This window comes from Cricetulus griseus (genome assembly GCF_003668045.3).
Source record: "Cricetulus griseus strain 17A/GY chromosome 1 unlocalized genomic scaffold, alternate assembly CriGri-PICRH-1.0 chr1_0, whole genome shotgun sequence".
NCBI classification, from domain to species: domain Eukaryota; kingdom Metazoa; phylum Chordata; class Mammalia; order Rodentia; family Cricetidae; genus Cricetulus; species Cricetulus griseus.
The window spans coordinates 261755512-261782764 of NW_023276806.1; the positions used below are offsets into that span (position 1 = coordinate 261755512).

Here is a 27253-nt window from a genome sequence, read left to right on the forward strand (position 1 = left end):
GCACAACCATTGTCCTTAGGGTCACTTCAGGCTCCCACCTTTTCCCTAGACATTAATCTTCCATCTCATTTCTAGCCAGCAGCTACACAGAGAGAAAGTGAGAGGGAACTTCTCAGAGTTCAGCCCTGCCCCTCTGGTCAGGTGGTCAGGCACACATTTGAATTTGTGATGTTTGTGTTTCTCCTGTTATCATCCCTTGCCCTCTTCCCTCATTCTGTGGGTTTCTGGGCTCAGATACTTCTTTGTTTGTTTTGTCTCCAGACATAGTCTCTCAGTGTAACAGTCCTGGCTGTCCTGGAGCTAGCTTTGTAGACCACATTGGCCTTGCACTGACAGTGATCCTCCTGCCTCTGCCTCCCATGTGCTGAGATTAAAGGCATGGGCCATCTTGCCTGGATTAGGCACTTCTTGGAATGGTGAGGAGTTGGTTTCTGCTGGTGTCAGTCTTGTACTCCTTAGAGCCACCGAGGCTGGGAGGGGTTAACTGGGAACAAGCAAACCATTAGCAGTGTGTCCCCACTGGACTGTTTATGCCTGCCTTCTTTTTACAATGTGGAGTTCCAATGTGTCTTCATAAAGCAGGGTATGCAGGGTATGAAGGTGCCCCCATCCATCCCATCATCCCCTGTGAGAAAAGGATGGTTTATCTGAGCCAATATGAGGGACCATGGTTCAGGAATGCAGATTCGGGTTGCTCTGAATAACTTGTTCCAACATAGAAACAGTCACACGAACTTTTAAGCTCGAAGAACAAAAGAAAGTCATAAATCAAGGCATTTTCCAAATGCCTTGCTGGAAACATCAGGGAGGTAGGTAACAGAAAAGCAGGGGAGTCTCTGCTCTCGGCTGCAGATGTTGTCCTGATGCCATCCTTAGGTGTGGGGTTGGCAGAAGCTGTTAATATATTCTAAAGGGGAATCCTGCAGAAGACGAGGAGGAAAGATTGTAGGAACCAGAGGGGTCAAGGACATGACACACGAAAACACACAGAAACAACTAACCTGGATCATAGGGACTCACAGAGAGTGAACCACCAACCAGGGAGCCTGCATGGGACTGACCCCTGCATATATGTGACAGTTGTGTAGCTTGGTCTTCTTGTGGAACTCCTAAAAGTGGGAACAGGGGCTGTCTCCAACTCTCTTGCCTGCTTTTGAGACACTTTTCCTCATATGGTGGGGGTGGGGGTGCATCTAGTGTTACGGTAACTTGATATGCCATGTTTGATTGATATCCATGGGAGAAGGGGGGGTGGGGGTGGGGAGCTGGTGCAGAGGGGAGGTGGAGGGAGGGGTTTGGAGGAGAAGAGTGAGGAGAAACAATGGTCAAAATGTAAATAAAATCGTGTGTGTGTGTGTGTGTGTGTGTGTGTGTGTGTGTGTGTGTGTGTGTATTCTAAAGGTTTCACTTAATAATCTAAAGGGTGTTGGGTCAGACACAGCCAAGGGCAATGCCTACTATTCGGGAGACTAAACATAACCCAAGATAAATTGCCTCTGGATCTGCAACACCCCAGTGCTTCGCAACATTGAAGTTATAATCAGTAGATCAGTCTTGTGAAATCCTCAACACAAGCATGTGGGATTTCTTTGATTTTCTGAAAACTACAGTTCACAGTGCAAAAATCCTATTAAGTCTATTGGTAATCACAGGACTTGGGAAGCAGAGACAAAAGGATCAAAAGTTCATGGTCAAAAAACAAAACTAAACTAAATGCCAGCCATGGTAGTGCATACTTTTCATCCCAGCACTCAGGAGGCAGAGGCAGATGGATCTCTGTGAGTTTGAGGCAGCCTGGTCTATGTAGTAAGTTCCAGGAGAGCCAGGGCTATGTAAAGAGACACTGTCTCAAACAAACAAAAAAGTTCACTTTCAACCTCAGCTACATAGGGATTTCAAGGACAGCCTAGGGTTACATGAAACTGTCTTAAAAATGGCAATGAAAACCACAGGGCGAGAAGGGTGTTTACAAAGGACTGGCTCTCAGCAAAAGTATCTCACTGAGGAAAGACAATCTTGAGACGTCAAGGAGTTCAAGAACACCTGAGGTCCCTGTGGGAACAGAGTGAACACACCAGAAATACGAGAGCTCCATGGCAGGATCTTTCCCAACCTGGGAGATGCCATCCGCAGCCCTGTGGGGAAAAAGAAATGCATCTAGATTTGCATCTTCAAGTGGGCCACATGCCAAAATGAAAAGATAACACCATTCACACTTGCTTCGTTGGGCTTCAATTCCCTAGACAATTTTTTTGTGCCTGTCTGCTGCCAGTGGCTGGTGGTTGAGGACTGGAAAACTTGCCTGTGACCCATTTCTATCATCACAAGAGTCCCTTGGCAGCCACGTGCCACCTTACCATTGAATAGAAGTCCTGAGACAATTAGCTTATCAAAAGGAGAGGTTTATCTTGGGTGGCAGTCACTCGGCCCCATTGCCTTGGCCCTGTAGCAAGTCAGAGAATCATGGCAGGAGCCAGTAGGACAGCACAACTGCTCATCTTACAGCCAGGAAGCAAAGGGAACCAGGAAAAGGCTGGATCCCATAGTCCCCTTAAAGGTCATGCTCTCAGTGACCTAAAGACTTCCCGTTAGGTACCATCCTATGAAAGTACCATCACTTTTCTAAAATACCACAGTGGGAACAAAGCCTTAAACACATGGGCCTTCAGAGGACATTTAGCATCCAAGCTATTGCACTAAGTTCTGGGATAAAAGTGGACACCTTGTCTCCCCACACAGGATGCCAAGGGCAAGAGTCCTTCCTTTAGGCAGGCATTCAGAATCCAGGAAGCGAAGTCTCCAAAGGGAAGAGTTATCAGCCCAGACATCAAAGGGTACCATTAAATGAACAACAAAGCAAGCCACACCTGGGCTAAAATATCTGTACAGGTCATATATTCAGAATATGTAAAACCTTCATAGCTCAAGACGAAGATGATATGCCCAATTTTTAAAATGTGAAATATCTATGCTGGCAGGTGGGTTAAAGACACTTGTCACCAAGCCTGACAGCCTGGGACCCACATAGTGGAAAGAGAAAACTGACTACTACAGATTGTCTGCTGACCTCCACACGTGTGTTGTGGTAAGCATGTGTGCACATGCATGTGTTGTGTCCACACGCACAATAAGCAAATGTAATAGAAACTAATAAACTATGCAAGATCTCAACACATGAGTACTGAGCATGTGAAAATACATCTGATATCACTATCGTTCATCACCAATAAGTGGGGGACAACAGCATGTCCTTAGAAATGACGAATATTTAAAATCAGACAAAGCTAAGTGCTGGCAAAGACATGCAGCCATCATGGGGCTGAAAGTGGTATGTCTGTTTTGGAAAGAGTCAAATGTGTACAACCCCCTGTCTTCCTCACACAGTCCCTTCTCAGGAGGAGCAAAACATGTTCCCACAGTGCTCATGCACACAGGGTTGTTACGTTTTTATTCAAAATTGCTGATAATTAGCCTCAACCCAGGCACGCTGCAGGAGATAAAGGACAATGTCTTCGTGGTGACCAGGGCACTGGGTGACTCCTCAGAATGCTGAGTCTTGGTGATAGGATGCCCAGGGCCAGAGTGCCTCCTGTGTGTGCTGTCCAGGAGCAAGGGTCTCTGTTAGCCTGTGGCTAACAGAGGATACTGGGGAAGGCTGGACTCTTGGGCTGAGTGGGAACCCCCTGACAGGCAGCATGTGAAGGACATGTTCATTAGTCACAGCTGCTTTAATCACACAGCTGTGTGTGTGGTTCTTGCCTGTGAATTGCACCTCAATAAAATTGATTTTTCTGTTCTGCTGTACATGGGCGAAAGGCCTGGGGTTGGGGCAGATTGCAGGCTCCTCCCTATCCTACTGGATTCAGGCCAACCCAGCTATGAAGGAGACAGCAGCAGGAATCTGGGTCCTGAGAGGCCATGGGTGGTAGGGAAAGTGGCCAACTGGATAGTGGTACTCTGGCCTTTGGGCACAGGCAGGACACAATGTCCTAGAACTAAGATATAGGGTTCAGGTCTGGTATGTTTCAGCCACACAGATTTCCACATGAATAATAGAACTAAGGACACTTAACAATTAACTTTCTTTAGAGTGTTCTCTGGTGAGGTGCACCAGTTTGTCTGTGACTCAATTAGAATGATTAAAATATTTCCAAAGCTATGATCTTTTCCTATGTGTTCCTTCTCATACATCACCAGATGTTGACATTGGGTATCTTTAGCTCTGTCTGCCTTTTTTTTTAAATTGTATTTTTATTTATTGTGTGTGTGTGTGTGTGTGTGTGTGTGTGTGTGTGTGTGTATGCACAAATGCCACGGAGCACACTCAGGGATCAGAGAACAACTTGTGGATGCAAGTTCTTTCCTCCCACCACATGGGCCCCAGAAATTGAACTCAAGCCCCCAGCCTTGAGCAGCAGGCACCTTTACCCTCTTGAGCCATTGTGCCAGCCCTCATGTTTCATTATTTGAGACAGGATCTCTCACTGAACTTGGAGCATGCCATTTTAGATACTTTGTCTAGCAGCTAGCCTCTAGAATCGACCTGTCTCCATTCTCCCAGTGCCGGGGTCTCATTCACACACTACTACACCAGGCTTTTATGCGGGTACTGGGAACACACTCAGGTCTTCCTGTTCGTCCAGCAAGCCCTGTACCCACTGAGCCCTCTTCCCAGCCCCTCAATGCCAGCCAGGTTTTCTTGTATTTTTTGTTGTTGTTTAGTTAATGTTTGGTGTTACAGAGATAAGATCTGTGGTCTAACGACTTTTTGTTTTATTTTTTGTTTTGTTTTGTTTTTTTTTTTTATTTAGGGAGCTGGAAAAAATGGTTCAGAGGTTAAGAGAACATGCTGTTCTTGTAGAATCTGCATTCTGTTCCCAGTGCCCACGTGGCAGCTCACAGTAGAGAGAGGGTAGGGCAGAATAGTTTGGGACCTCAGTGATAGTAAGACTCAACACCCAGCCTGGGGCAGGATCACTTCTGGGCTTTAAGAATTCCAATTAGCTGGCCTGGGTCTCTCAGCTGTGCACCCACTTCCTGTAGCCAGCTGGGGCTGGGGACGCAAGATAGCCTGGCAGCGCTGTCCCAACAATGAAGTCAAGTATTTTTTTTTCAAGTTCTGCACTTTTCTGTAAATCTCAAGGCTGACAGCTTCTGATTATGACGGACAGGTCCTGAGAAGTTGCCTTTGCAGAAAGCCCTGGCACTTGCCTCAGCCACGAGAGAACTAACAGCAGGAAGAAGCCTGGCAGCTATTTGTTTTGATTCTATCTTCTTGACTTTGGATGTTACTTCAGCCCACTACACACAGGCATGCTAACCACACCCAAGGAATGTGTCCCACCAAACACCAGAGAGAATGCAGAATACACACCAGGGTGTGTGCTGCAGACACTGTCCAGGCCCCCTAGGTTCCAGGAACCAGCCACATAGTCACATCACCTGTGATGATATCATCACCCAGCTGAACAGTCGCCTCACAGGCATCTGCTGTAACTTCAGGCAGTAAGAGTTCTCAGAGCCTCCTTGCTGAACCAAGACTGAGAGGTTGATCAAACCAACCATCCCAAGTACTTCCTCTCACCCCTCCTCCATCACACAGGCTGAATGGGGGGCGGGCAGTCTCCACCTTCCTGACATGGCTAAAATGCTATCCTGCCTTCTCGTTTTCCCTGTGGTGTACTTTGTCTGTGAGTGGCTAGACCGGATGTGATGAAACCCTGTGGCATTGGAAACTAGTCTAGGATTCCAGTGATGTGCCATAAAACTCAGTGGCACTCCCCATGGGGGAAACAGGGTACCTTTCCCCTGGATGCTGGGGGCGGGAGCTTTCTGAATCTTCTCGTACAATTGCCTGTGAATCTGTAGTGATCTTAAAACAAGGAATCAGTCAAAATAATCACAGCATGGACCTATGAACCAGGAAGGAACCAGCTATTCAAGAGAGAAGTGGGGGGTGTGTAATGGCCCACATCTGTGGTTGGGGGAGATGTTGGTGACATCCTCTCGTCTCTCATGCCACTGGCTTCCAGTTGGGTGCCAGACTCCTTGACCCACTTCACAGCAGCACTGTTGCCGCCGGGCATGGGCACAGATGGTGAGAGCTCAGGAGCTGACAACCAACTGCCAAGTGTGTTCTTCCTGCACCCTGGGGAGCCGAGGATCTGGGTTGAGGGAGCTTGTCTGCTGTTCCTGGCTGTAGTGGGCCCTGCACTCTTCCTCCCCCCCCCCCATGCCTTTGTGTTCCAGTTCAGTGTGTACTCTGGTTCTCTCACCTGAGGGTTCACTGTCACCATGTGGTTTCTCTGGGTTCCTTGGGTGGAGGGGGCAGGGATTGTCCCCCAAGCAGATCCAGAGTGCAGACAGGGGTAGCATACTAGGCATCACTGAACAGGAGCTGTCCCCATAAGAACCCTTGAATCTCAGTGTGGCAGGACGCATTCTGTTCACTGCGGTAAGCAGTACTGCTGAGCTAACAAAACCCAACAGAACTGGTTAGAGATGGTTGCCAGTGCAGGGAAGTGCATGGTTATGCCACTAGGGGGCAGTATAGTTACACGGTAGCTTCGGGGCTTGTCAGGGTCTTAGCAGGTCAGGTTGGGCCGAACAGAGCGGGGGGTGTGGGGGTGTGGGGGGGAGATAATGCCCCAGTTCAGGCCAGGATAGTACCAAGAGACCTACCTCTGGCTTCCAACCCCAGGATGCAACTGTCCTGACACGCCGGGGATGAGGGACCGAACATTTCCACCATTCACAGTGGCATACAGGGGGCACTTTGCTCAGGACAGGGAGGTAGAACCTCTTTGGCCTCTAAAATCTTGGCCTGAGGCTGTCCTTAACTCGGAGGTGTCCATGAAGCCCCCAGACAGAAGGAACCAGCTGCCCACCTTCATTGGTGACAACAGGAAGACATTTCAGGAGACAAAGAGCATCATTGAGTCTCTTCTACACTGGCCTGGGACACAAACAGCTCGTTACCTCCCAGCAAACCCAAGGGTACAAATTCCTCAAATTCAAAATGTGTGTGTGCGTACAACACCCTAACACAGCACCCCTAAAGCTCACCTGGCTCCATCTAGAGATGGCTCTGAGGATGAGGGGAAGCCTCAGTTAGCGTGAGATCAGGCACTAAGGCTCAGGGAAGCTTGCCTTTTGACATTTGCTGGAGCTGATGCCTGGCAGGCTGTGGGTGCTTCTTCCCCAGGAGGGTCTGGGAAGCCAGTGTGTCACCAGGAAGGAACTGACAGAGTTCTTAGGGGTCAGTCACTTTTTGTTCGAAGGCAGCAATTCTCAGCCTGTGTGTGGTGATATCTTTCTTGCACAATAAAAGCTTGTCTGGGGGTCAGAGAGTGGAGCTTGCCACTAGTTAACCATAGCGGTCTGGAGGTCTGGACAGACAGACAGGAAATGATGTACATAGCTGGGCAGAAACAGGCTATAAGCAGGGAGAAGCAGGAACTTGCTCTCTTCTCTGCTGAGACGCTTAGGAGGTAAGGTGTGCTGTGGCTGCTCCTTCTCTTTGATCTCTCAGCATTTCCCTCTATAACTGACTCTGGCCTTTTATTATCTAGACCAATTAAGAACTCCATTTATACCTGTGGATCAGGACCCCCTGGCCAAATATCTCTCTCCAAAAATATTTACATTATAATTCATAATAGTAGCAAAATTACAGTTCATGAGGTAGCAGTGAGAATAATTTTATGGTCGGGGTGGGGGGGTGTCACCTGGACATGAAGAACTGTATTAAAGGGCTGCAGTGTTAGGAAGGTTGAGGACCACTGCTCTAGGGAGACCAATTATTTCTCATCTAAGACTTATCAGCAGGCTGCAAGAGGGCGCAGTGAACACATCTGAGACTGCATCCCCCTGCTAACTTGAGAGAACACCCAAGGATCAAGTCCCAGTGGATTAACAGCAGGGTGATCCCCATTCTCATAGCAAAATTTTCATAGCAGACATGTAAAATTCAAAAGCCCCTGCTGTTCTTATGAGTTCATTCTTTTTAACAAACAGTAAAATACATGTAACATGAAATTTACCATTTGAGCCATTTTCAGGTAATCAGCCCAGAAGCAGAGTCCTTCACATTGCTGTACAATCATAACCACCATTTCTTTTTTTTTTCTTGTACATATTAACCAGTTTATTATAGGCCCGGCAGAGTAGAGGGACCGTCATGGCCATTTGCCAGAGAGAGAGAGAGAGCATAAAGAGACAGAGAGAAGAGCAGAATCAGAGAGAAGAGTAGAGAGAGCGTAAATGGGCAGAGGTCTGTCTTTTAAAGGGGTCCTTTGCACCTGCGTGCAGACTTAGTTCCGTGGAACCCTGGGCTGACCAGGGTACTGCCTGTTCTGCCAGGGAACAGGGGCAGGCCAGCATAATGCCTGAACCTTTCAATCCCACCTTTACTTATTATTTTAAAAAAGTGGGGTGTTAGACATGGCAGATTAAGGAATGAGGGCGTCGAATTCTCAAGACTGCTTCCTGCTGACGTGGGGGGCCATAACCACCATTTCTAGAATGAGCTATCACCCCAAACTGAAACTCTGCCCCCATAAAACCCTGATACCTTAGCTTCCCCCCCCCTTTGCAGCTGCCTGTCTGCTTTCTGTTTCTGTGATCTGATGATGGCAGGACCCTTATGAATGAAATTGATGGGTGGTTTGAATAGACTCATGTATTTGAATGCCTGGTCTATAGGGAATGGCATTATTAGGAGGTGTGGCCTTGTTGGAGGAGGTGTGTCACTGAGGAAAGGGCTTTGAGGTCTCATATATGCTCAAGCCACGCCCAATGAGACAGTTCACTTCCTGTTGCCTTCGGATCAAGATGTAGAACTCTCAGCTTCTTCTCCAGCACCATGTCTGCCTGCATGTCACCATGCTCCTCAACATAACGACAAATGGACTAAACCTCTGAAACTGTAAGCCAGCCTCAATGAAATGTTTTCCTTTATAAGAGTTGCTCTGGTGAGGGTGTCTCTTCACAGTAATAGAAACCCTAACGAAGACAGCCTCTTTCCTGTGACTGGCTTGTTTCACTCAGCACAGTGTCTTCAAGGTCCTTCCATGCTGTAGCATATACCAGAATGCTTTCCCTCTTTAAGGATGGGCAAGATTCCATTGGGTGGATGGGCTTCGTTCCCTTTATCTATCACCAATGATGGATCCTAGGGTGGTGTCTGCCTCCGGGCTATTGATAATAGTACTGTGTGTTATTTTCTCCCTGTTACCATTGCCAGATTGGTAAGAATTGCTTTTTCTGTGTTCCGTCTTGATTTAGCTAACTGTAACACTGCGTGTTGATTCTCTTCTTTCTAGTGAAACTTGCTAGAAGCAGCAAGATTCCTCTGCCTTCCTCTCTGCCTGAGGGTACCTGCTACCTGACAAAGATCAAAGAATCACAGTTTCCTATTTCCATAATACTGTGCCCTGATATTTTACCAGTATTTCTTAGTAATGTTTCCTCATGCGACGCCTTAGGGACTTGACTTTTCTCTAGTTGTTTTTCCTGAAGTTCAAGGTTGATACAGACCCTTGTCAAAGTCTGGCACTGGGTTCCTGGCTCAGCACTTTCTTTGGGGCAGAGGAGCTGAGGTTGGGTACAGGCAGGCCCACTGACTGGGGACACCCAAGCCTGTGAGAGCCAGGAACTGGACTACAAAAGGCAGGACAGATGCAGGGACCGTAGCTCCTAGGAGCCCTGGGATATGTGGTCACATGCTTCCTGGATAGGCTGAGCTGTTATCCAAGATGGAGGAAATGTAAACAAACATACCCACTCATGTGGGTAGGGTAGGCTGTCTCTGTTTTACCCATGTGTGCTGAGTGTCTCTAGCTGGCCTCTCTACTTGAGGTTCCCTATGGTACTTCCTGAGGTACAGCCTTGAGGTACAGTCCCAGCTGGTGGGGGTCACAGCTGTTGTAGACAGAGCTGGAATCCATGGTCACAGAGGTGAGTGATGCTGTCTGGTGAAGAGAAATCACTCAACACAGACTCATGCCCTCCATTTGGCAACATAGGAAGATGTCCTGCCTCCTTCCCAGTGCCCTGAGGCTCTCACCACCCCACCGCCTGAGAGGCCTTGAGATAATGTGGGTTGCTGATCTGGACACTGACGGCAAGAGGACCCCCTCTATCCAGACTCCTAGGCCCTGACTCCAGACCTAGAAGTGTTTCTCACCAAAGAATCCAACATCTGCATTCTTTGTCCTCTGAGCCCCCAGGATCAAGATAGGAGGGGAAGGGCAGGGAACGGAATAGGGATGGCAAATGGGGAGGAAGCCAGGGAGTCCTTTTACACTGCCTCAGCATCCTGGCTCCCAGATATTTCAGGGAGAGTACTGACTTTCAGCTCTTTCGTGGGCAGGCACCCTAGAACAATCCTTCAAAGGTCATGGTAGAGCCCCAAAGCACACAGGCACTGATACAGAAGTACACAGAACTGGGAAGCAGGACCAGGGACTTGGGGAGCCAGGAGGTGCAGCCATTCAGACCCCAAAGTTTCTACGGAAAGAGTCGGGAGTGATAGGGATTTACCGTGTAGGGAGAAGACTTTTGGAGCCCAGTGACAGTGATCCAAGCATCACCCAGGCATCCCCAGGTGGGAATGCAAACTGACAGGCATATTGCAGGCAGGCATCAAGGGACACAGGCCTTGTGAGGGAGTCAGGCCCTTACGGCCACCCTCAACGTCTGCCATGTCTATGTTCCCAACTTGTAAAGAGGAGCCTCCGGTCCGAGATTCTTGGGTGTAAGACCTGACTTTCTTTTTCTAATTAAGAGTTTACAATTAGTTAAAACTAATTAAAATGGATTAAATTTGCACTAATTAAAACTAATTGAATTCTTTTTGAAATGCTGCACAGACTAAACCAGGCGAGGCCCTGCCTCCTGCTGCTGGAAGTGCAGGGGCCTCTGGGATATAGCAGTGGGAACAGCAGGGACAGTGATGATGGCCTGGGTGGAGGTGACTATGAGGACGGCTCCTTGCTTGGCCATCTGTCAATTCTGCTATCACACAGGCATACTTGGGTGGGAATGTAAGCCTGGAGCCCACCTTGTGACTGGTCAGAGGTGTGGCTAGCCACCTCCTGTCACTGAGTTCTTCTGATTTTGTCCCAGGGAAGAAGGAAGGACTTGATTCCATTGTCACAGTGTTGGAGACTCCTGAGAACCCCTGGGGAGGGGAGAGGATGTATAGAGCAGTTGGGTAGGCAAGTCTACCAGGGCTCGTTCAGCAAGCTGACAAGTGGAGGAGCCATGTTCTGGTGACTATCATGCTGGGGTGTGGGGTGGGTTGTCTTAGGCTTGACTGTATTATGAAGTGGCCATTGCTGGTGGCCCCGGACACTCTATGATTCACCCACCACAAGCAGCCTTCATCTGTCCTCTTGTGGCCAGGACCTTGGGCAAGGGGGACTATCTGTAACTATAAGTCTTTATTCCAAAGCCACCAAAGCCCTGCTGCCACATGGGCGCTTTCCGCCAGGCCACCCGATTTCCGCCCACTGCCACGTTAAGGTCCCAAGTAACACACTGAGACTTATATATTAGTTTCAAATGCTGCTTGGCCAATGACTAGGATTTCTCATCTTCTAGCTCAGTCTTAATTATCAACCATAAAGACTTATCTTATTGGATGCCAGCTGCAGGCGTCTTCTCTTGCCAGGATCACATGGTGGCTCTGTAGAGAGGAAAGCAGGAGGAAGAGCAAGCGAGAAGGAACGACTCCCTGTTTGTTCTTGCTTATATATGAGTCTGCCTGCTATGTCACTTCCTGCCTAGATCACAACACTTCTTTACTACATTTCCCAGAATCATTTACTACATTTCCCTTGACTCCTAGTCCAGCCTAATTTGCTTCCTCATTGGCCAACAGTACTTTATTCAACAACCAATAAGAAGATAAACATGGAGCTGGAGAGATGGCTCAGAGGTTAAGAGCACTGGCTGCTCTTGCAGAGGTCCTGAGTTCAATTCCCAGCAACTACACCATGGCTTACAACCATCTATAATGAGATCTGGTACCCTCTTCGGGAGTGCAGGCATACATGAAGGCAGAAAGAACACTATATGCATAATAAATAAAAAATCTTTAAAAAAAAGAAGATAAACATATACACAGAAGGACATTCCCCATCAACTATCTGTACTGTTTTTTTTTTTCACCCACCCTCCCTGTCTTTCCAAAGAGTAGGAACCCTGGGCTTAGTTTGGCTGCTGGTCTCTGAGGTGGGCCAACTGTACCAGGGCAGGAGTGAGGCAGGGCTGTTCGGGCATCCCCATGCTGGACCATCCTCCACACTGCTTAACTAACCTTTTTTTTTTTTTTTTTAATTAAACAAAACTCCTCCTCTGGCTTCCACGAAGCCAGCCATACTCTAGGCATTTGATTGCTGCAATTGGACAATGAATATTCAACTGTTCCCTTTGTCCAGAGAGCCCTCATGTAGCACTGACCCAGAGAGGCCCCACAGCCTTCTAGAAATGCCTCCAGTGAGCATCATGGGGATTTGAGCCTGGGGCGGCTGCCTCTGCCCACCTGTCTGCCTGTAGGTGCTCCTTCTGGGCAGGACACAGATACAGCTTGAGGGGAGCAGAGAAGACATGGGGATGATGGTGCCCCAACATGAGGTGTGATTGGACACTGGTTTCTTAGTCTGGATGCGTACTGGGCTGCAGGCCAGGGTACCCACAGAGTGAAGTGGAGCACTGCTGGTCAAGAGATGAAACTGTGGGGAAACAAGTATAAGTGCAATAGCTGGCAGAGATGCAGTACACACTCGTAAAAAGACTGGAATCCTTAGAAATGAAATGTACGAGGAAGCTGCTGAGATAACGGAGGCCATGTCCCCGTCTGGGCAGCACTCCCTGCAGTCCCATGGGTGGATGGAGACAGCCTATAAGACTGCAGCAGAAGGCAGTGAACAGGCTCTGGATTTTTCAGCGTGGAGAACAACTCCCCAGTGCACATCTAGGGAAGGTGAATAGTGATAGGAATGTGTTTGTGTGTGTCCATGTGTCCACAGGTCAGTGAACAAGAGGGAACACACACACACACACACACACACACACACACACACACACACACACACACACACACACACACACACACGCTAGAAAGAAGGGCAGTAGCTTCCAGAGTTTGAAAGATTTTATTCAGATTGCCTTTTTTTTTTTTTTTTTTGAGGTGATCTTACCATGTAGTCCAGATTGATTGACCAGGAACTCACAATAATCCTTTTAGGTACTGAGATTATAGGTGTGAGCCATCGTGGCTGGATTTTTCCAGGTAAATTTTAAAGTCTTGGTTCTATTAAGTGGATAGCTTATTTGCATAATTCAAAGGTTAAAAAAAAGCACAAACCCACACACAGTGCAAAGTCTCCTCCTGCCCATACCCTGTACCCAGTGTGGATAGTTTCCCATCTGTAGCTCCCATTCAGAGAAACATGTGGCCTGTGTGGAGCAGAAGTTCCCAGGCAGAGCTCCCAGACAGAGGCTTCCATGTAGGAGTTTCAGGTCAAGGTACTCAAGTAGAGGCTACCAGGCAGAGTCTGGCCACTAAATAGTATCCTTATAAACACACACACACACACACACACACACACACACATACACACACACACACACACCACACACCAGAAGAGAGAGAGAGAGAGAGAGAGAGAGAGAGAGAGAGAGAGAGAGAGAGAGAGAGTGTGTGTACAGCTGGCCAGCAGCATTGCTGTGTGTTTTCATTTAACATCTTGAAGATTGTTCCACACTAGCACACAAAGCACTTCCATGCTCTTTTTTAACAGCAGTGAAGAACGAATCGCCTGAATATTCATGGCTTCACTCACACACCAGGATATTTATAAGGTAAATTGCTAGACACAGAGTTCACTGCCACCAGGGCTCAGGGCAAGGCAGAAATATATTTTAACCCCATCATTCCATAGCCCATGCTTTCCACCATGTGGTAGCACCCACCCTGTGGTCCATAGCTAGAGCCCACCACAAATGAGCTAAGTATTAGGCTAATGAGAAAGAAGAGAGTCAAGGATTCAGGCAAGCTCCGGAAGAGGACCACCATGGCATTGAGTCAACTGCTCTGAGGCCTGGCTTCTCAGACTGCTAAGTGATCACAGCCCTGCTGCTTGGTGGCTGCAGTGACAGAGACCCCAGCTCTTCTTGTCATTCTGAGATCTCATGTACTTTGGGATATCTTTGATTCTCAGCAACTCTTAGGATGGAGAGAAGAAAGAAAGAACAAAATACAGGAAGTGGTTTGAACTTGACCCCCTCCCGACCTTACTATTGCCGAGCTTGTCTGCTGTACGTGTAGATAAGGTGACACTAGCCAGTCTTGTGCATAGTGCAAGCTCAAGCCTGAATGACTCACAGCTTTGGGCAAATGGCCTCAGACACAAGACTAAAGTAACAAGGAGGGACAGGTTGTCACCTTAGCCCCTTTGCCGAGGCATTATGCGTGAGGAAATCAGACTCCAGTTAGAGCAGGGCTTTGTGTCTGTTCTCGTATGTGAAATGACATCACAGTCCTCTTTCCTAGGCTTGCACCACAGGGCCACTAAATCAGAGCTGAGACCAGGTGTGGAAGGTGTACTTCTAAACTCATGCCCTAAGCCCAGCAAGATTCCCTTGGTTCTACAAGGGAATTTCGGAGCATGAGTCTGCACCTAGATCACACATAACACTCATTGCACAGATGACACATGCCTTGGAGGGAAGTCCTCGTCATGACAGGGGGCTTGGTCTTTGGTAGGGTTTTAGAAGGCAATTCTGGGATTCTCTTCCCCAGCTGAGGGGTAACTGTAGATTCTGAACCCAAAGTCCTTAAATAACTGAAGATAGGTTACTTGGAACTGTGGTGGGACCTGGGTGTCAGAGTTGTGACTTTGCTCTTCCTGGTGGTAGGGGTGGGGAATAGATACAGATTATAGGAAAAGCCAGTTGAGGGAGGTCTGAGCTCTTTGGGGATTGGTGTTCTTCAGCTGGGGACATAGAGGTAGAAGCTTGAGAGGCAAAGATGGCTGAAGTCATAGATAGACACTCATAACTGGATATTAGACATGAAGCAAAGGGCAACTGGCTTACAGGCCACAACCCCAGAGAACCTAGGTAACAAAGAGGACCCTAGGAGAGACTTATTGGATCCATCTAGGAAGGGGAAAAAGACAAGATCTCCTGAGTAAACTGAGAGCATGGGGGGCAGGGGAAGAGTGGAAGGGGAGAGGGGAGGAGTGGGGAGAAATGTATAGCTCAGTTAAAAAAATTTCAATGAAAGGAAAGAAATAAAATAGAGTCTATGGCAAGGTAGTAGGAAGTTAATATGCACGTGAGAAGCAGACAGAAGTCAGGAGACTGTGTTCTTCACGGGATGAGTACCAAGCCCCATGCTGAGTGTGTTTGTGCTGAGATACTGTCTTCTGAAGAAGACAATGAGAAAGGAGGGATGGAGCACCCGAAGACCTGGACACCTGCTCTGCCACTGGGATGGCCAGGCTTTGCCCACTCTCCTTACACAGCCCAAAGTCCAGGTAGAGTGGAGCAGAGGCTGGAAGTTGTGTGCATCTATCTGTCTTTGAATGTGTTTGGGTTTGAAAACAGACTCCGAGTTGCTCACTCCCTTGGCAGACCAGGCTAGGTGCCTGGTAGACGGCTTGAAAGGAGGACCCTAGCTTGTAACAAAACGTAATGGGGGTGACCAGGCTGGATCCCCACCAGCGGCACACTGACGGAAATTTCCAGAGATATTTCTACCTCCCTCACATCTTTAATTTTTCAAATGGACCTCTCTCCAGTTGCCAGGTTAGCTCTGCTGCCAAGGCCAGGCGAATGCTGGCAGCTCCCCAGGGAAGTATTTTAATCTCCAGCATCAAACCAGACCCCTCTTCCATCCGCCATCTGCCTGTCTCCAGCCGCCTCCATCCAGGGAAACCAGGATGGGGCTGAGGGCCTAATCGGATCACAGCTCCGAGCTGTGCACTAATCAGATTGCTGTGCAGCCTGGCCTTGCCAGGGGAGACTTCAGACTCCAGTCTGAGCCTGCTCAGAGTGCCCGACCTCCTCCCATCTCAATTGGAAAGGAGTGGAGGTGAGTCTGGCATCTCAGGATTGCTCAGAGGTCTGCTTTCATCCAGCTCCTGTCTGTGACCTTGAGAAAGCAAAGCTTTCTCTCTGGGTCCAGCCTCCTGTACCCTGAAGTCAGTAAAGAAATCCTTTCTCGGGCCACCGTTCTTGAGCCCTCTTGGTATTTTATAAGGTGGTAAACAGCCAGCCACCACATTCCTCCCGTGTCAAGTGGCATCTTTCCCGGGGCCCTGCTGTTTTGCTTCCAGGGAGAACAGGTCAAACTTCCCCAGAGCAAGCTGTGCAGCTGGGTCAAAGGTCAAGAGTCAATGCCAGCCATTTGGCACACGCAGAACAGACTGCCAGGGGGATTGTAAGGGATTCAGAGGCTTGGCGAAAATTCTGGGTGTGTTTTTGGCAGCAGCTCTGGCTCTAAGGGAAGGGCAGAAGCTGAGGGGAGGGAGCCCGGGTAACACCATACCAGGTTGCCCCAGTGACTAGGAGCCTACAGTGACTGCTTTCTTATTTGGGGACTGTAAGCAGTCTGGGTTTGAGAAGCCAACTGTGGCCATCCTTTCCCTGTGACTTTACATCTACAAGCCCCTCCTGTTTGTTTGCCTGGCTGTCCATCTTCCCCCAGGCAGAGTCACCCTTCATAATTGGAGTGTCTGCCCTGGTGATATGAAACCACACAGCCCAGCCTCAGCTCAGGTCCTGTTCTGGTGCAGGCAAGCCACTTCTGCCACCAAAGAAGCCACTTTTGCCACCAAGGAAGCCACTTCTGCCACCAGGAAGCCACTTCTGCCACCAGGAAGCCACTTCTGCCACAAAAGCAGCCACTTCTGCCATCAAGGCTGTTTCATGGCCTGTATTTGGAAGTCAAAGATCGAAGTTCCCCCTTTTTCTTGGATGACCCTGGGTACGGGTATGAAGTCTGAAATGCTAACACTACTTTGATATCATAAGGGAGGCTCCCCTGGGCATGTGTTTTTATGGAGCACTGCCTACTAGAGAAATGAAACTGGGACCCAAATAGCTCAGAACCTGTCTGTTCCCTTCCGGATTGTCTAGACTCAAGAGTCAGTGTTCAGACCACACCACAGTTTGGACCTGCAGCTCTAGCATTCTTAAGCCTTGGCGTTCAGGTCCACATATTGTCTACCTTCAAAGAAATAATTAAATGGCTTGGTTTCAAAAATAAAGCAAGGCCGGAAGTAAAATAAATGCCCATCTAAGGCAGTTTTCTCTGGACATCCTTGAGATTGGAGGGTACCTCTGAACAGTCCTGATGGCTCTTCTCACACAGCAAAGCCCTTAGCTGCTGAAGTTATCTTTTTTTATGGCATCGTGATGGTGTAATACAGGGCCTGTCCACCTGGGAGCGCTGCTTTGTACTCAACACTGTGTGACCTCTGTGGGGCAGTAGCCACCATCCTAGAAGCATTTTGAATTGAAGCTGTACCTATCTCCATCTCTGCGAGAAGGAGACCCGTCTGAGGAAGACACTGAGCTGTTGCTAATGTCCCCCAGCAGGAAGGGCAAGATGGTAGTAGCTCTGAAACTCCAAGCTCAGCCACTTTCCTGGGCCTGCCCACCCTCCCCTTCGTTTTCCCTCCCCCCTCCCACACTCCCTCCCCAGCAGGTGCACTGTTGTAGGAGAGTGGGCAGGCTGGGCTTAGCTGTTTCAGTAACCATTTTTTTCTTCCCTCTGTGTTTTTCCCCTTCGTAGGTCACACAGAATAGTTTCGAAATCTCTATTCCCAGCATGCATCTGTTTCTCCCTTTGACTTTTTAAAGCATCGGTCATAAACATTTCATTGTACATCAACAGATTCTGCTTTGGTTCAGGGGAACAACCTGTCACATAGTCAGCATTTTTTTCTACTATAATTGTTTTTAATTTTTCAAAGAATGGCTATCCGATGTGTGTCCTCTCTCATGATTTTTGCCACCTCTGTTTTTCTGTCGTGTGCAGCCTTGTTCTCCAGGTCACAGATCAGACTCGTGACTGTATCTAACCTGCCTTTTGCTGTGAGAGGAGGAGACATGGGAGTCTTGTACTCAGGTTTCTGGAACCGTCCTGGGCACCCACCTTGTGCCCATCTCATTCTTTCTGTGACTTCTTGCTATATTCTCACTGGGCAGAGCCCGGGCTCTCCCATTGTTCTGTTTCCTGCCTTTGGGCTCTTCTGGGTGAGTCATCCTCCCTGTCATTCCAGGCCTGAGGGTGTGCAGGGCCTTTACCACCTCCCATCTCCATCTCCCTGCCCTGCTCTTTCCTAGTCAGCAAACTCAGTGCTGGCTGAATCCTGTGACCTGGCTCTGCCCAGGTCACTGCACTGGCTGAATCTCCTCTTCCTGCAGCAACTTCAGCCTGCCTCAGAAGTCTGGGACTTCACCCACTTGGCTCTGGGGGAAGGCCTGGCCTGTAAGCAGCATGATGTCTTTACAGAGCCACAAAATGGAAGAAATGAGCTAGGAATCCCAGGACCTGCTCCCCACCCCCATGCCTGCCCAGGGCCTCAGTAGGCTGCCCTGCCCCCTACTCCTGTCTTCATGTTTACCCTTGTCCATAAATCAGCCTGCCCTTGGTGGGGATGGGCTTCCCAGTTGCTGTAGCTCCAAAAGCATGATGGGATGTTGCAACCTCACTGAGTTCTGTGAGGAGACCTGGGGTCTCTGAGAATCACTGTAGTTCACTGGAGGCCATGGTAGGCTCCCTGATCTCTCTCCAGGTTCCGTGTTTCCAGGTAGTGCCTGTGAGTGAGGCCTGTGTGTTTGTTTCTCTGTGTTAAATCTGTCTTAGTGAGAACTTACAGAGGGTTTCTTTCTTGAGAACAGTTGTTAACAGTCACAAGTTCAGGGTTTTGTGACGTGTGTGTGTGTGTCCATCCCCTGACTCCTTTTCTTTCTTTCTTTCTTTCTTTCTTTCTTTCTTTCTTTCTTTCTTTCTTTCTTTCTTTTTTCTTTCTCTTTCTTTCTTTCTTTCTTTCTTTCTTTCTTTCTTTCTTTCTTTCTTTCTTTCTTTCTTTCTTTCTTTTGAGAGAGGAGAAAACCACAAAGCACCTGGTGCTTGTTTCCCATGCTGGAGCCTGAGGAGGATTTAACTCTGATTGTTGTCAGCTGTATGCCACAGGGTGAGGGCCATAGGTGGCTTTTGCTGCCCTCCCTGTTTGGTAGAGGTCAGCATCACTGAGTAGCAGCAAATAGGCTCCCGGGTACTGACCCAGCAGTTGAAGGCACTGGGTCAAACCAATGTAGAGGGCCACCCAGCCCCACCCACGAAGGGTGAAAGAACCTGCCTTGGGGGACACGCAGCTTGGGAACAGGCTCTATGTCCCACAGCCAGGGTCCCCACCTCATATTTGGTCATAGACACCCCCCCTTTTGCTGGTTCCCTTACAAATGTCTAACAGGAGGCTAGGCTCCATGTCAGGCTGTCCCCCTCTACTGTAGGGTTAGAAAGATGCCTAGCCCCAAGCCAAGGCATCTGTCACAGGGCATTTTCTGATTGTGGGTTAGGTTTAGTTTGGTTTGGGTATTTCCCTTGCTCCCTCCGTCTTTAAAAAATCTGTTTGAGGGTTGGTGAGATGGTCCAGTATGTACATGTTCTTGTTGACAAGTCTGACAACTTGAGTTCATTGAGACCCACAGGTGGAAAGAGAGAACTGGCTGCCTCAGGTTGACTTCTGGCCTCCACACATGTTCTGTGGAACTGGTGCCCACACAAATACACATGTGGACAGACACGTGCATAAAAATAGGAAGTATAATTCAAAGTCTTACTATGATGCTTCAGGGGCGGGAGATGCACCTCGGTTGGTAGGGTGCTTGTCTCACTTGCGTTAGACCCAGAGTTTGATCCCCGCACATCATAAACCAGGTGTGCTGGCTAGTTTTAGGTCAGCTTGACACAAGGTATAGATAGCAGAGAGGAGGGAACCTCAACTGCTAAAAAATAAAAATAATGCCTCTATTAAATCAGGCTTATGCAAGTCTGTAAGGCACTTTCTTAATTAGTGATTGATAGGGGGGAGCCCATTGTGGATGGTGCCAACCCTGGGGTTGATGGTCCTTGTTTCTATAAGAAAGCAGGCCGAGCAAGCCAGTGAGCAGCACTCCTCCATGGCCTTGGCATCAGCCATGGCCTTGGCATCAGCCCTGGCCTCCAGGTCCCTGCTCTGTTTTCGTTCCTGTCCTGGCTTCCTTCAATGGTGGACTACAGTGTGGAAATGTAAGCCAAATAAACCCTACCCTCCCCAACCAACTTGCTTTTTGGTCACGGTGTTTCATTGCAGCAATAGAAGCCCTAATTAAGACACCTGGATGGTGGTGTCTGCCTGGATTCCTAGCACTTGGGAAGTGGAGGCAGGAGAATAAGAAGTTTAAAGTTATCTTCAGCTCCATAGCAAGCCCAAAACTAGCTTTGGGTAACATGAGACCCTGTCTCAAAAAAAAAAAATCACAATATAGGCAACCTCTCCGTGTTTATTGTAGGCTAGCGACTATCTCAAGAGAATAGCCAGCTGGCTGTAAACATGGCTGAGAATGATCCATCCTCAGAGCAGCAAAGGACCACATGGACACTAAGCTCCTAAGGTAGGACTTACACCAGAAAGAAGCATCTGCCAATGCCGGTCCCATGAGGTACCAAGGAACCCTCTCTCCTGCAGGCACCTCGTAGATACGTAGGAGCGGTGTGAGGAATTTTGGAGAAGCAACTATGTACCCTGGTTGGTCAGAATTGTCCTCAACACATTTTTTTCTGGAACACACAGGTTCCCCATGCCACCAGGGAGTCCCCCTGGGGGCCAAGATGAGGCTGAGGAGCTCCAGGAGACAGTAAGTGGAAATTAGTTTATGTGACTTGAGGCAATATTTATCAAGTAAGTTAACTGGCTCATCTTGAAATGCACAGTTGTGAGGACATCTGCCAATGCCACTGCTGCTGTAGCTCAGGTGCAGGCCCTTTCTGGACCACTACCGGGCCACCTGCCCTGCCCTCCCAGGTTCTCATGGCTCCTGGTGGTGGTTAAGCTTTCTGTTTGTTACAGTCTGTGTCCATTTTCGGGAGGAGGCACTAGATAGTCTGAAGCTTGGGTCTATTGTGAGCGAAGCTGCAGTCGGTCTGTGTGTGGACCTGTTGAGGTTCGTGTCCCACCTGTCCCACTGGGGGACACCTGTCCCACCCGAGGCTGTTGCAGGTTTACCTCCTGCCTGCCTCATCCCCTCCTTACTTCTGCTAACTGGCTTGTTCTTCTCTTATAGGAATCACCTGGATAGGAATCACGTGTAGGCTAGCAACCTCAGACCCTCTGGGGTCCAAGGTCTAGGAACTAACTGTCAAGGGCTGGTGAAGCAGACTTAGAACTCTGAGCCCTGGCAAGTGGGCAGGGGGCTGTTATTCCAGGGCCTGGAGATTATTACACTGGCCTCAGCAGGTGTTGTCATCCTCAGCGTCCAGCCGTTCTAAGAGAACACTACCCAGGTGTAGCAGGTGGCTACACTAGGGTTGCGGCATCCAATCTCTCTGTTCCACATTGACAACTGGTCCAGACCTGAACTAGCTGGAATCCTTGCTTTAGTCTCTCCCTAGGACTTTCCCAGAAATGAGGGTCCTCTGTTCCATGTTTTCGACTCTTCACAGCCCTTATCTCCATCCCTGCTGCTCCCTGTCATTTCTGCCCTGGCTGCTCTCTGAAACACCAGTTGTCCTCTCATTGCTTTTGCCCCTGCCCCTGCCCCCACCACTGCTGCTAGAGATGCTGCCCCTGAGTTGCTGGCTCAACCCTCTCTACTAATGATACGGATCAAAAGTAGGCAAGTAGATCATTCCGGAAAAGCCTTTCAGGGACCTAATGATGCAGCAGCAAGAAACAGCCCAAGAGGGTGTCCTCCCAGCTGGCTCAAAAAGTGAGCCAAATAGCTTGCTTGTTTGTTTCTATTGGGATGAGAGAGAAGTGCTCTCTGCTCTTGGCCTGGGGAAAGATGGTGGTGGGGTCATCTGGAGCAGGGCTTTTAAAACTTTTTCTCACACACACACACACACACACACACACACACACACACACACACACACAGAGGTAGAGAGAGAGAGAGAGACAGAGAGACAGACAGACAGACACCACACAGTCACATACAGGGACACAGACACACAGAGACATACACACAGACACACAGATAGACACAGACACACAGATAGACACAGACACACAAATAGACACAGAGACACACACCACAAAGAACCCAAACCTGTGACTGTTAATGATTGTTTTCAAGAGAGGTTTAGCAGGACCCTGTGTAAGTTCCCACCAAGTTACCTTAACCTGGGTGTATAGGTATATTCAATAGGTAGACAAGTCAAACATGTATCTGGGTGTGGTGGCACATGCCTTTAATGCCAGCACTCCAAAGGCAGAGGTAGGTGGATCTCTGCAAGTTCAAATCCAGCTTGATCTACATAGGAAGTTCCAGGCCAACCCAGGGTCACATAGTGAGACCCTGTCTCCCAAAAACAAAACAAACAAAGAAAATACAAGTCAAACATGTACTGATTACAAATAATAAATTATATTTTGAAGTGACTTTTGGTATACATGTAATTTAACAGTTTATTAAAGAAGAAAGAAAATTTGCATGCTGAGATGATGTACTCATTTATTCCTATGTAAAGAACTGTTGATGCGGCTAGTCCTGCTACCTCCTGATTTGTCATATCCTACATGCTTGAGCTGCTGGTCCCACTGGCTTGTCTGGGCTTATGGCCGGACCCTGTGGACAGCTCAGTGTCATGGGCCTTTTTCCTGATTTGTATTTTAAACACAGAAGTGCCAAGGCTGCCGGCCCTGCACACTGCATTGTGTGGCCTGTCCTGGCTCCATTAGCTAATTATGCCTCTTATCATCTTTCATTTGTAGAAATAGAATTTGGCTGGATTCTCCAAGCTCTTTCAAGTCACAGTGACTCTCTTGTCCCTCGTTTGTCTTCCCTGCTGACAACAGATCTTGTCCCAGTCTTCTTGGCCCCGCCCTGGTCTGCCCCCTCCTGGAAAGGACATGGTTGCCCTTGATTTGTGCAGGACTGCTTTTGTATTTGTGAAAAAAAATGCTGGACAGAAAAAATGGAAGGAAGGAAGGAAGGAAGGAAGGAAGGAAGGAAGGAAGGAAGGAAGAAGGAAGGAAGGAAGGAAGGAAGGAAGGAAGGAAGGAAGGATTTATTTTGGCTTGTGGTTTCAGAAGGTGCGCCCTACCATGATGGCAGGGTGGCTCACATCGTAACATCTAGGAAGTAAAGAGCATATCTGCACTGTGAGATTTCCCCCCTTCCTCTTTTTTTTTTTTTTTAAAAGATTTTATTTCTTATATATACGACATTCTGCTTCCATGTATATCTGCACACCAGAAGAGGGCACCAGATCTCATAACGGATGGTTGTGAGCCATCATGTGGTTGCTGGGAATTGAACTCAGGACCTATAGAAGAGCAGTTGGTTCTCTTAACCTCTGAGTCATCTCTCCAACCACCCTCCTTCCTCTTTTATTCTACCCACACCCCTATCCTATGGAGATAGGATATCTAGGGTAGAGATCAGTTAATCCTTTCTAGAAACACTCTTATGGACACTCCTAGAAACATGCTGTACCAATCTCCTAGGCAATTCCAAACCCAGATAAGCTAACAGAGAAGATTAACCATTGTAGCAGAGCTCAGCTCCAGCCCTGAAATGAGGGACTAGAAGCAGAATAGCACCTAGGATCCTTGGGTGACCATTGGAGTCTTTGGACTTGTTCAGCCTGATGCAAAATGAAGCAGAAGCTTCCTAGTTGAGGCTCCTGGTTTTCATGAGCCAGTGACCTGAAAGCTGGGTTTGGTGTAGGAACTATGAGGCACCCCCACAATCCCTGGGATGTCTGGTCATTTTCCTCAGGGTGAGATGTTCCCAAGCACCATCCAATCTGAGCCAGGTGACAACTGATGAGTACCATCAGCGGACACTCTTACTGGTCGGGTCTCCATTCCAGTGTCTTTCCAGATGGATGGACTTGGATGGGTCTTGATAGAATTTAGGAAAGCAATCTATCCCCCAATAAATGCCTTTTGAAGATCTGAGTCCTTCAAGTTGTACTTGCCTTGCACCAAGGAGGACCTATCAGGTAGGGTTGCTGACCCAGCATATTTGTGACCCTACTTCTTGGCCCTGGCCTTTCCATAGAGCCAGGCTTACTGGCCTGGGATTTGTGACCTCACTCTCCTAGCTATGTATGTCCTTCCTGTCGAGCCTGGCCTGACATCCGTATCACCCTTAAGCTCTGTAGCCCTGGCTGAGAGACCATGGCAGAGTTGGTGCCTCAGTGCTTCCTCTGGGTGACTGTTTTCCTAAGAAACCAGGAAGGCAGCTGGCAGCTGGGAGAAGGCTTTGTCCTCTGGGGGCTCAGATAGGATTAGTGAGAGGACAGACTATTAGAGGAAACTTCCAGATGGCAGAGGTGTAGCAAGAAGGTCGCACACCCAGTTAACACAGGCCTGTGTTACCAGGATATTTATCCCCAACAGGACAGTGTGGTCCTATACTTATGACCACAGTGGCAGTAAATCTCCACCATGTGACATGATGCTGTCCTGGAGACAGCTTCTCAAGGTCCTCAAGGCTCAGTATGGGATAAACCTCTTATGGGTCTCCTCCACCAGCTGTCCCTATATCCAAAGTCTCTGTGAGGGTTGGGGAACAGGGACCAGTCAACTGGGCTTTGCTCACGTGGCCACTTGGCTTGCCTGTGGCTCCCCCTGGACTAGGGAGTAATTTTCATTTTTTTTTTCTGAGAAGAAAGGGCACCTAGGGGATCCTGGTGTAATACCACTCTTCTTGAGTTCTTTTCCATAGGAATGGGAGATACTTACTAAGACACATCAGCTTTGAGCTGCCGCCAAGCCACATGGACCTTGGAGGTTAGGAGTGAGGGTCCCACCCTTTCCTCCCAGAAAAACACACAGCCAATGCTCTGAGAACCGTGGGACCCTCACTGACAGGCAATGAAGCTCCATGACCTCAGGAACTCCATGAGAAGAGGCATTTCTGACTTCATGGTGCCCTCCTTCCAGAAGAGTATGAAAAAATTCTGTTTTTCAAATGTGTTGATAAAGAGAACAGTGTGTTAATATTATATGTGAAATAATCTCTTTGACCTAAATGTTCTTTTTTTTCTCTCTCTCTCCTTAAAATGCTAATAGTAACTGCCACCCTTGTGAGAGCATGGTGGCAAGGGGAAGCAAAGGCAGTGGTGAGATCTTGGAGACAATATAGGTGAGGAATAGAACATGGGGGTATCGTGATCCACATGGGAAGCGAGACACACAGCGTAAGTGTGTGGGGAAGACTGACAGGCCAGTGTGTGACCCATGGAGGGGGTCAGTCCCTGAGACTTGCTTCCACACAAGGTATTAACCCTCACCTAGGATCAAGAGATCTCTGTTTGGACCTGTTGTCAGGTGGGCAATGGCAACCTCCAGGGTGTGTGTCTGGTTGAATTGCAGTGCTCCTACCTATGTCTATCCTGTGACCCAAGGCAGACCCATGGCTACTTCTACAGTGAGTTATCAATTGGAAGACTGCTTCCCTGACCCTATGGCTGGCTGGCTGTTTGTGCTGGGCCCTGTGTTCCCTTCTTCCTCAGCACCACCGCTGCGTCTCAGGTGTTCCCTGAACACCTGCTCAAGTCCACCCCAACTGTGATACTTCAGTGGCACCTTAAACCTACTCATTCAGACATGATCGTGTCTACCCATGACTGCGGCTGCGGGAGGAAGGAGAGGAGGGTCACAGTCCTGTACAGATCCCAGGGGACACCATGCCTGCTTCTGGCCTCTGGCCCAGCTGAGTAGTGTCACCGCTTGGCTCCAGGCCACTCTGCAGACTCTCTGGACTTCGGCAGCTTCCTTCTCAAGGGCAGACGTGGGAGCTGTTTCGGAGGTGGCACAACCTTGAGTGTGTGTGAAGGCTGCTGCACACAGCAAAGTTCTGCCCCTGGTGTGAGGATTGGGTGGAGGGAACAGGGGAAATGAGCAGTAAATGAGGGCGCTTGAGGATGCTTCTGTTCTGGAAACTATTCAGAGATCCTTTCAGGACTAGTTTGCAAACCATGGGCACCAGTAACTATCACAGTGGGAGATAGGGCCTTAGCCATATCAAATCTTTGTCCAGCTCCTCCTGTGAGCCAGTGCTCATTCAGTCCTTATCTGCCCATTCATTCATTCATATTCATTCATTCATTCATTCATATACATTCATTTACTCATTCATTTATTCACTAATTCACTGATTCAATCATTCATTCACTCCAATTTTTTTTCATTCTATCATCATGCATCCTTGGAGCTGCCCTGTATTGAGGCAGACACATCTGAAATACAAATGACTCAAGCACAAAATGGGTTCCTGTCTGGTCAATGTCCAGTGTGGGGAGTGCCCCAAACCCTCTCCATCTTGCCCATTCTCTGTGTGTCCCTGAGAGAAGGTGGGCAGAGCTTAGTGGGGATGGCTACTTTAAGGGATGTTAGATGTTCACAGAGCATTTTCCCCTGTGAAGTCTGTCATGTTTCAGTACACATTTCAGTTTCATAATAAATAGACGGATGCTCAAATATTGCATTGCTTCTCCCCCAATGATAGACTTTGTGTAATTATTTCTGTCGTCAACCTGAGTTGACACAGTAATTGGGAAACCAGCTGGATACTGTTCATAAGGAAAGTTAATTAATTAAATTTTAAACTATTTTTTATTCCCTTCCTTTTTTAAAAAAATGGTTAAAACTAATTAATATATGTGTATGATAAATTTTAAGCAGGATAAAGGTGATAAAAAAAACTGGAGACAATCTTTCTCTGCCCTATCTTACACATGTAGTCTTTCAGAAAATGATTTTCAAGTCCAAAGAGTGTGTGTAGGAGAATGTATGAGCCCACACAAATAAGTTAAAAACATCAATGAGATCACACTATGTAATACAACTCTGTCTCTTGACATTGAATAAATAACAAATTGGAGAGCCTCACACATTAGTTTGACTAGAACCTAGCTCCTTCTTTTGAACTTTTCCCATTTTTTCCCAGTGGGTTCCTGTCTGTTACTGGGGAAGAGGTATGAAACTTTTTTATGTGGTTCTGTCCTTGCTTGCTT

At 48.2% G+C, this 27253-nt stretch overlaps 1 long non-coding RNA gene across 5 annotated transcripts in view; it reads left to right on the forward strand.

Annotated features, from left to right (window-relative positions):
* The window catches only part of LOC113833353, a 31865-nt gene extending 5126 nt beyond the window's left edge, over positions 1-26739 (forward strand). The window contains exons 2-6 of one of the 5 annotated variants that reach the window (XR_004772083.1): positions 20578-20679; positions 20754-20922; positions 24961-25182; positions 25308-25514; positions 25611-26739. This is a non-coding gene — a long non-coding RNA (uncharacterized LOC113833353). Of the gene's footprint in view, positions 1-20577; positions 20680-20753; positions 20923-24947; positions 25183-25307 lie in introns of all 5 variants that reach the window. The other 4 variants (XR_004772085.1, XR_004772082.1, XR_004772086.1 and 1 more) reach the window with 4 other exon arrangements.
* Positions 26740-27253: the final 514 nt, after the last annotated feature.